This window comes from Lathamus discolor, chromosome 2 (genome assembly GCF_037157495.1).
Source record: "Lathamus discolor isolate bLatDis1 chromosome 2, bLatDis1.hap1, whole genome shotgun sequence".
Lineage (NCBI taxonomy): Eukaryota > Metazoa > Chordata > Aves > Psittaciformes > Psittacidae > Lathamus > Lathamus discolor.
The window spans coordinates 139,242,511-139,251,085 of record NC_088885.1 but is presented as its reverse complement, the minus strand read 5'-3'; the positions used below and the strand labels follow the sequence as shown (position 1 = coordinate 139,251,085).

General features: G+C 46.9%; 1 protein-coding gene across 1 annotated transcript in view; it reads left to right on the top strand.

Moving 5' to 3' along the window:
* The first annotated feature begins 202 nt into the window (after positions 1 to 202).
* The window catches only part of NCALD (neurocalcin delta), a 52,678-nt gene continuing 44,305 nt past the window's right edge, over positions 203 to 8,575 (top strand). Inside the window, exon 1 of the mRNA XM_065668716.1 lies at positions 203 to 416. The gene's annotated coding sequence lies outside the window, so the exon portion shown is untranslated. The remainder of the gene's footprint in view (positions 417 to 8,575) is intronic.

The window sequence follows — 8,575 nt, the reverse complement described above, 5'->3', positions numbered from 1 at the left end:
GAGGCTGGGGATGCAGGAGCAAGAGGAAGAGGGAGGCGCATTTTCTCCTGGGGACAGGGTTAGGCGGGTGCCGGCCATGGGACCGTCCCCGGCTCAGCCCGCTCCCGCGAGCGCCGTGTGTTTGGGTTGTCCGGGCGCCCGCGCTGGTTCAGCGTGCGCGCAGTGTGACAGATGACCTATTGAAACCATTTCGGAGCACTGCTGGGGTTGCCAGGACAACCCGTGCTCCCTGGGCCTGCGCCTGGCCATGTGACAGCCGCCTTGACGTCAGCCGGAGGCAGAGCCTGCGGTTTCGGCCGCGCAGTCAAAGCCTTGTGAGAGCCCAGTGGATGCTGGATTTATCCCCGCCGCCGCCGCCGTTCCTCAGGGGCTGCCAGAGCATGGACTATTAACAACTTGCGTTGCTGCAGTGTGAGGTAACCGTTTGCTCTATGTTCTCGTCAGGTACTGCCTGGGGTTTCCTTAGAGAAAAGAAAAGAACAGAAAGCCGCTTATCGGGACTGATATTTTTTTTCACGTGTTTGTTTTGGCTGGAAGTTTGCCTTGATGAACAAGCCCGGCACTATCAGATAAATGCAAAGCAGCTTCCAGTTACTAATTCTGTGTGCAGGCTGCAAAGCGGACTTAAATTTAGATTGATGATCCGTGAAAGGAGAAGAAAATTATATTGTTCTCATTTGACACTTTAGGAATACAAATGAACACGAGTAATCCTAGGCTAATGCGTTCAGGAGTTGAAAGAAATTCTGTTTAGGTATTCTGTTGATTGGGGCATCTCTACAGCTTTCTAGCTCCGTTGGAACTTAGAAATTAGGTTTTTAATGCTGCCCAATTCAGGCGGGTTTCTGCCCAGCGTGTCCGGTGAGGGGGAAGCCAGCAGCCGATGCAGTTAGGAGCAGCTTGAAATCCTGCTCCCAAAGTTGGAGTCTTTAAACCATCTTTGCTCACACACAGTCCCCGCACGCTCCCCGGGTTTTGTGTCCCCCTCCTGGGGCACGGGCGCTCTTGACCATATAGTGTTTACAAAGGGAAGGATCAAGAGCTTCCTGAAAAATTGCCTGAAACAAGCCCAGAGAGCAGCACTGCTGAGCACGGGCTTTTACCCTTTCCCTCACATGCACACACACACGGCTTGGGTTTTGCCTTTTTCTTCTGTTGTGGGTTGAGAGCATTTAGAAGAGCCAAAAAAGAACTGCAGGATGAACAGCATCACAGGAACTGAAAAATGAAATGCTGTTTGGGTCCTTTTGTCAAAAGAAGAGCGGGTTTGGGTCTGTTTCTGTATTACACTTACTCCGAGGGGGCTGTTGTGGGGAAAGAGATCACAGGGCTCCTGAAGTTTAGTGCCACAGCCTGAGTTCGTTTGTGTGGGAACATATAGATTCATTTGAAGAACAGATTACAGCTGAAGCATCGTGTGTGTTGTTTCCTGGAAAAGTATGCTCGATCGTTCTTATCTTCTCGAATTATATGCTCCTGTTCCCTTCCTCCCAAAGTTCAAAGGGTTTATTGATAATGGTAATGATTTTCTAAAGCAGCTGCCACTCTGAAACAATCGCGGAGCTACAAAACAGTTTGAAACACAGAGCAATAAAAGATAAAAAATTCTATGACATTATTCGAATGTGACCAAATGCAGCCGAAGCAGTTGTTTCAGAAAGGGAGGCAAGGCAGAGATTAAAACTGAAAGCACTTCTGAAAGGAAAGTTATGGCTTAATGCTGTGGATTTCACTGCGTTTGGTATTCTTAACAGAGCAACAAGGATAAATGCATCAGAAACCTCTAAAGCATTCCACTTGCCATTATCTCATATGCTCTTTCCAATTTAACTCTTGTGCCTAGAATATCAATGTTTAGGGAGGCTGGAATATTTTTAATTTCCTGTATTAAATTCTTTACCTGATGCCAATGCATCAGTGCAAGAGGAATCTCGCCTGGCTCCTTTGTAGGTGAGTTTAACCAAGGATTACAGGAGCCTTGCAGCTTCCCTGTGGAGGTGCTAGCAACCCATGTGCAGCCTTCCCAGGGGGAGTGGGAGTCTCAGTGTTCTCACAGCGGTGCGAACTAGTGTGGGGAGCTGTGTTTTGGCCGATGGTGGTCCATGCACCTCACCTGCATTTGGGGGGGTCTCCCCGGAATCTGTGGAGTGGGGCAGGAGGGGAGGGCAAGGGGAGGCAGTTGATGTGACCCACCAGCCTCTTAGGTCTGCTTGTTCACCAGTTTACGCCAGCGGGGTAAGCCCAGTGAAGGAGTGAGGCATGGAGTCTGGAGATTGATTCTTGCTGAGCGGCACCTGCCATTCAAGAAAAGTTATTAACTTCCAGTCTGGAGAATTTGGCTCCATGTATAGCTGCAGTTGCCTGCCAGGTTTGACTTGAGTTGTCGGTGTGGCAGTGATGCTCAGTGAGGGCTGGGGCTTCACCTCAATCATTTAGTGTTGCATACAGTGTCCTGTAGCATCCGGTGCCTTGAAAACACCTGCAAGGGCAAAAATAATTGATGCATTTTGCTAAAAAGCTATTAATTAGAAATATTTATAAACAGCTGGAATGGACATATCTTGCATTAGTGGTACTGAGCAAGTCTTCTAAAAGCTCTAGCTTGACCTGAGAGAGGAGGATGATAAATTCCTTCACGTTTTACCAGGAGGGTCCCAGCCATGCTGTGGCAGGAGGCAGCTGGTAAGTGCTGCTGAGGTTTTCCAGGGATGTGTCCTGCTTGGCAGAATGACCAACTCTGTCCCCTCTCTTTGAGCCTCTGGGGGCTTTGGGAATCCCATCAGCCCAGGCTCGTCTGAGCCGCAGACGTGGGGATGGCTGAGATGTGGTCAGGCAGGCAGCTGCAGGCAGGGCCAGAGTGTGCAGCTGGAGGAAGAGGCAGAGGGGAATGGCAGGGGACAGTGTATGTGTTGTCCCACAGCTGCGTGCCTCTGCTCAGTGATTACATGCTCTCATTTTCGCTGGTCAGCTGTGTACCAAATCCTTTTGACAGACACCTGGATTTTACCCTGGATGTGTGTGAAGTTACCAGGCAATGTAATGCTGAGCATCCCAAAATCTCTGCCCTGCCATGATTTGACCCACCATGAGAAAAGAGCAAACAGCCTGCAAGTTCCTTCCTACCGCTGAGAGAGGGGGAAGGTGGCTGCCGCCCATCCCTCATCCTCTGCCCAGCACTGCAACTGTGACACTGCCAGCTTAGCTGGACTTGAAATCCTCTGACGTAAAGAGAGAAATGTAAGACTGCACATGGGCTTGGTGAGAAACCACCGTCTTCTGGGGTGGCCAGATTGACCCTCATACCTCCCATCAGCCTTCATGTCATTTACAAATGTCACCCGTTTGCACACACACAAGGAGGAGATGGTTTCTATTGACAGCCTCCTTGTCCATGGAGAACGGTGAGGAAACCGAGAATTCCTAAAGAATTCAAGCATTTCACCTTAGGAAATATCTTGGCTAAAAACAGGACTGAGATCTCCTTAAGTCACTTCTCACACGACTGGATACAGACAGGGAAATTAAAAAAAGACATGATCTGTTGATGCCTCTAGCCTAGTAATAATAACACACTCAAGCCTTTCGTGTGCTCTACCTTGTTCTGGTTGAGTTGATGGGCAATGGCAATCCAAATTTAGGCTAGAAGCATAATAAAACCTAAAAAAACTTGCAAAGCAGAATGCTGACTCCTTCTTGCATTTTTCAAACAGAATGAGATTTCTGTCTTTTTAAAGGTCCTAGTTGTTACTCAAGGCAATAATTCAAAGGGAATAAAATCCCCTGTACAGGGGGGAAAAATCGTCAGACACTGGGAGCTGATGTAGGATTCTGGAATTTCAGGCTCTTAAATTACATATTGCAGAAGTTGGTTTCCACCCTGCTAAAAATCATTACATTGTGCTAATTTAATGTCCTGCATCAACGTTAGCAACAACTGGTTTAAATGATAACTGAGCTGCAGTACAGATTTGGTATTTTAATCAACAGTTGTTTTTCCAATTAAAAGCAGATGCCATGTGTATGGTACTCTGAATGTGAAATAGAAGTTGACCTGGTTGTCGGTTCCAAGCTAAAGCAACAAAAATCCTAACTCTGGAATGTTTTTGGTGGTCATATTTTAGAAGTAATCTTCCGTGGTGAGCCAAAATCTGTGCAGACAGCTATAGTCAGATAACAGTTAAAAAAATAGACAATGTTTTGGCTGTACTTTCGCTGCTGTTAAATTTATCTTCTTAAATAGCAGGGAGTATGAGTTGAGGTTTGAGAAACAGCAATTTTGTAATTATTTTACATGGATCGAATTATTCTGTCATCAAATTTGCATTTCAGACAGCATTACAGTATGAGAATATAATTAGAAACTGTACTTCAGGAATTGCTGAATGTGGGGTTTCCCAGGGGGAGCACTGCGAAGAAGCTGCCCTCACTACAACTTTAACAAATGTCAAAATCCTATAGGTGGAAAATGCGAAGGCTGAGCTGTAAAGTTCTTCTCCCTTCTGTGGTCTGCACTCACTGTCAGCTTTCTGCCGAACTTCATTTTTCTGTAAGATTAATTTCCACAGAAACATCTGAGCATTAAGAGCTGAAGTGCTCAGATCCTGCTCAGCTGAATTTCAGTCTGGCTGTGCTGAGAGCTGCTGAATTGCTTTCAGCCACAAAGTGACACTCAGATAATGTAAGGATCTGATTTACACACAGGAAAGCCAAGAAGCTTGTACTTTGGGCTGAAATGCTGGTTTTAATCTGCCCAGAGCGTGGAATTCCCAGCAATGCCTCCTATCACAGGGCAGAGCAGAGGATGGGTCTCAGTTTACATCTCTTCTTTTGTAATTCAAGACTTTTTGCTGCACATGTTCACAATGTTGTGCAAAGTTTTAGCTGTGTAAATCTCATTGATGTCAATCCTTGCATATTTTTTTGTTTACTATTCTTATTATGATCTTTAGCTTATCATAGACAAATTAGCTGGAAATGAGCATACCTTTTCTTTTTAGTTCTGTTGATATATCCTGTCCAATTTTGTCAGAGACACACACTTTGAGGACCATCATGGCCAGTTTTTCTGACCACCTTGTTGGGACGTTGGACAGGACCATATGTGGAGCAAAGCCTGTGATGCACAAAGCAAAGCTGGCATTGGGAGGAGGTAGAAGCTGACTGTGGGGCATGTTTGATGCTTTAATATCCCTGTACAGCTCTCTCAGTCCCGCTGAGAGACATTCCCAGTGTTCTTCAGAGGAAATGTCAGAGCCAAGCAGGAAAAGGAGCAGTGTGGACCTGTGAACTGAGGACTGCATGGATAATTGGGCTGCCTGGTTCCCAGTGACTCAGGGATACAGTCGCTCCCAAAATACTCTGTGGAACAAGGCCACGTGCCTCCCAAAGCTACCTTCCGGCACTCATCTTCAGCCAGCCCTGGTGCTTTGCATGGGCGCAGGGGGGACATCTGCCCCATTGGTCACATTTTGTGTGATGCACATCTTGCAGTCTGGATCAGGTATTTGCAATGTGAGCAAAGGGCAGGATCTGCAGGGTGTCACTGACGATGATCTGAGAAGGCATTTTTGGGTGCAGTAAGCCAGGTTGGCTCTTTATTGACAAGTGGCCTTGCCTGGGGATCCTTGTGTGAGTGCTGGTTTGCAGGTGGGGCATGAGCAGCTCCTGAGCATCACACCCATAGTTTTGCAAATTTCATAGAATCATGGAGTTATAGTCATAAAGGCATGGGATTATGGAACGGCTTGGGTTGGAAGGGACCTTACGTATCATCTAGTTCTAAACCCTCTGCCATGGTCAGGATCACCTTCCACTAGACCAAGTTGATCAAAGCCCTGTCTAACCTGGCCTTGAACATTGCCAGGGATGGGGCAGCCACAGCTTCTCTGAGCAACCTGTGCCACTATCTCACTGCCCTCACAGTAAAGAACTTCTTCCTTATATCTAATCTAAATCTACTTAGAACTCCAGAGGGGCAGGAGACTTTCAGCCGGCTTTGTCTGTGCACAGAAGCAGGTGGACACTGGGGCTGAAAGCTTTGAGACAGGTTTATACCTGCCACATTTGTCACAAAGCCTCTTAGCAGTGTGCTGAATTTCACTGTCAAGAGAACGGGGCCCCAGGGGCGTGCCAAAGCCACGCTGACTCTGTTGGACCAGGTGGGACAGGGCAAGTGGGGGAAGGAGAGCCCTGGGCAGGACTAGGTGACCAGATGGGAGAGCTGGGTTTGTCCAGCCTAAAGAAAAGAAGGCTCAGGGGAGACCATGTTCCAGTAGTTACAGGGTGGCTACAAAGAAGATGGAGACTCCCTTTTTACAAGGAGTCACATGGAAAAGACACGGGGTGATGGGCACAAGTTACTGCTGGGGAGATTCCAACTGGACACAAGAGTAAAAAATTTCACAATGAGGACAGTCAGCCATCGGAATAATCTCCGCAGGGAAGCGGTGCACTATTGAGCATCCCCACTGTTAAGATTCAGCCAGACAGGGCACTGGGACATCTAGTCTAGATCACGGTTTGCCTGGAAAAGTTGGACCAGATGATCCTTGAGGGCCCTTCCAACATGGCATTCTATGATTCTGTGGTGATTGAGCTGATAGTTGGATGAGGCCAGGGGCAGCCTTGCCACTTCTTGGTTGTTCTGCTGTCACTGTTCCTGCATTGCTGCATTTGCCCCAGCAGGGACCTCTAGTAATGTTGCCCAATGTCCCTGGGCATCTGCAGTACAGGCCAAGAGTCGTGTGAAACAGGACTGTCTGAGGGAGTTAGGAAAGCTAGGTGCTTCCTCTTAATAGTGACGCTCTGTCATTTTGACACCGTCTGGTGTGGCTAAACGGGCTGTGGTCTCTGCTCAGTACTGGGTACAAAATAGCGCTGGAGAAACATGGCACAGTCAACCCTCACACAGTAGGTGCTACTGGAGGACATAGGTGTTCTATTCACCTAAAGAGCTTCATGCTTGTTCTCATATTATAGACCAGATTCTGGAAAGAGCCAAGACTACATGTACAGAGGTTTTATTAGACAAGCAGATCAGGTAGTTTATAGGGTTTCACTTCAGAGAAGACAAGTTAAAGGCAAAGAAGGTCAAAGTTAGCTTCTTTCCCTGCTAAATTCCCTCGCTCCTAGAGCAGGCAGATTCCCTGATTATGCCTCACATAGCCTTTCTGCATCTCCTACAGGACTGCAAAAACACAGTGGATCCAGCTCATTCGAAGTGTCTAACTTCAGCTGAATAATACTCAAAGAGACTTCAGCCAGGAAGCAATTCAGCCCTAGAACTTTAAACGCTAAAGGAAATATTCTGCTCATGTTGTGTGCGTGTTCCTAATGGCAAATCCAAGAGACCAAGGGAAAGCGAGCACAAAGCCGTTGATTATTTCCACAACTGCTATATGCTTCCTATCACAACACTATTCTTTTGTGCAGAATGGCAGCGTGATTGCAGAGTCCTCTTTAACTTCACCATTTTAGCGAGCCCAGGTCCAATTAGAGCAATTATATCTCAGCAGAAACACTGTCTGTTGTTCTCTGGATTTGTCTGTCAAGTGTCCTATTCATAGCTGTTTATCTTTTGTGAGGTTTTCATGTAAAGTCGGTCTGACCCTAGAACAGCCTCATCTGAAGGGTAGCCTGCATTTTTTGTATACTTATTTCACAGGCTGATGTGAATAATAAGAAGAAGCCGGCCAAGGACATATCTTTCAGTCTAACCACAGCCTCCTCTTGCTCGAACATTATTGCTGATGTGACACAGCATGCAGATTTCACTTTCAATTATTTCACTTCATCTTTCACTTTTGATTAGTTTACTGCTAAAAATTGAGAACGCTGTCAAAATTTGCAGTTCTTCCTTGCTGCATTGAAGGGTTTCCTTAATCAAAATCCCCAACATGAGTTGCAAGGCATGTAATGTTTTATGGCATGTGATTTTAAACCACTTACAGCTCTGGGGTCTGTTTGGGACTGTCTGGTCTCTGAGTTATTGAAGAGCCTTTGAGTACTTTGCAGAAAAACTACGTTCTGCTTTACCTCTGCTGTCTGAGCCTGACAAAGGGCTGAGTGACTCCTGCCAAGGAAGTCCCCCTTGTCCCCATGAAGGTAAAAGTCGCGAAGCAGAGCTCAGTGAAAGGCAGAAGTGCTGGGACTTGGGAAGGTGAGGGGCAGTGGAAAGAGGAACTCTTCTCTTCCTGAATGAAAAACAGATTTTTATTTTCTCAGGCTTCTCTGGGAACTGAAAATCCAGTGTCTGGAGTCACCTACCTGAGGCAAGATGAGCTCTTTTCTGACAATTCAGAAATGAGATTGCCTGTGAGAAAGCAGCCCCCATCCCTGCCACTGGCTTCATGGCATCCATGGGAGTCCCGGCAAACATGCATAGCAGGGCAGTGTCTGTTTAGGAACTGAAAACATGAGCCCAGACCTTAGTCATTCTTCCTCCAGCACCAGCAGAGCAGTGATTCTTCCATACTCATTTCCTATTTTACCCGTCTTCTGCTAGGTTTCAGCCCACGATGGAAGGTGGCTGGTTGCTTTTGTCAGGAGGACCTGCAGAGGCACCTGCAGTGGTGGC